Source organism: Pieris brassicae, chromosome 5, assembly GCF_905147105.1.
Source record: "Pieris brassicae chromosome 5, ilPieBrab1.1, whole genome shotgun sequence".
NCBI lineage: Eukaryota > Metazoa > Arthropoda > Insecta > Lepidoptera > Pieridae > Pieris > Pieris brassicae.
Genome location: NC_059669.1, coordinates 7,649,782 through 7,651,244, shown reverse-complemented (window position 1 = coordinate 7,651,244; position 1,463 = coordinate 7,649,782).

The following is a 1,463-nucleotide window of genomic DNA, read 5'->3' as shown; positions in this document are numbered from 1 at the left end:
TATAACATTTCAATAGTCTCTAAACATGATATCAAATAGTTATTTGTCGACAAAATGTAGTAGTTTCTCGCTTTCTTTGCCTTTTTGCATTTGATAGATGGCATTGCATTAGATTACACCATCATGTCTTAATATTTTTTGTTACGCAACTACTAATGGTTTTAATTTAACTAAAACAATCATTGAGCCGTGTTGGCCTAGTGTCTTCAGCATGCGACTCTGAGGTCGTAGGTTCGATCCCCGGCTCCCGGAACATTCGTTCGAACGGTGAAGGAAAACATCGTGAGGAGCATGCCTTAGACCCAAAAAGTCGACGGCGTGTGTCAAACATGAAAGGCTGATCACCTACTTGCCTATTCGATTTACAAATGATCATGTAACAGATACAGAAATCTGAGGCCCAGACCTAAAAAGCGCCATGTTTTTTTTTAAAACAATCATTATGTTGGTCTTAGACAACTCACGGTTCACTTAAACACCGTATATCTCAATCATATACACCTTCATGTATATAATTATACAACATCATAAAAATACATATTATTTTGTGTTTGCAAACTAAATGAGTTATTAATATTTTTCCGTAAAAGCAAATTATTTCTCGATGAACCGTTTTCTAAACTCTAGTTGCGCATATTAAAAAGTTTCCAACAATTTATCAAAATTCACTCGCTCCTCGGACGCTTTCATATAACTTTTCAAATATTTCACGATTCTGAGTAACTCTTCATACATTTAGAAAATAAATATGTATTTTTATGGTAAAAATCTAAAGTAAAGACCGATTTGAATTACAAGTCCTAACAATACTTACGCGATACACCAAAGCTGCATTGTTGGGATGGAGTTGTCAAGGACCTTGAAACAATAGGTGTTTAAAGTTATAGCGATAAATACTTAGGTACGGAAGCTAACTTACGACCCAGAGCCATTGATAATTATGATAACAATATTTGAAAACTTTAAATAGCTCTATGCTTAATGTATTGTATTAGTAATTAAAAAAAAGTATAAAATGTGTAAAACCTCACTTTAAATTTAAAAACGGTCATACGTCAAGGCAAAAGTTATAGTACGCGATGGAGTCCGCTGAATTACTAAACAGTGATCTTTTCAAGCAAGGAAAAAAAATATATATTCAAAAGAGACGGTAACTGAATTTTCAATCTGAAAAAAATATTTGAACTTTAACTTAATTTGGTAAAAATAGCCTTTTTTATATAGACTGTACTACTTATAATGAACACTGAGATGCGGCCTATCGTTGGTCACGCCTGCCCATGACATGCCGATTTAGCCACCTTGAATGTCTTGTCATAGGTATAGTCGAAGATATTTAATTTCACCATGTCGTTGATATGTATAATAGATTTGCAGAACTGCTTAGGGCACACTGGTATTCCCAGCCACTAGATCATAAGAGCAGCCATCGATGACAACCTTAAGTGATTGCTCCTCCAGGA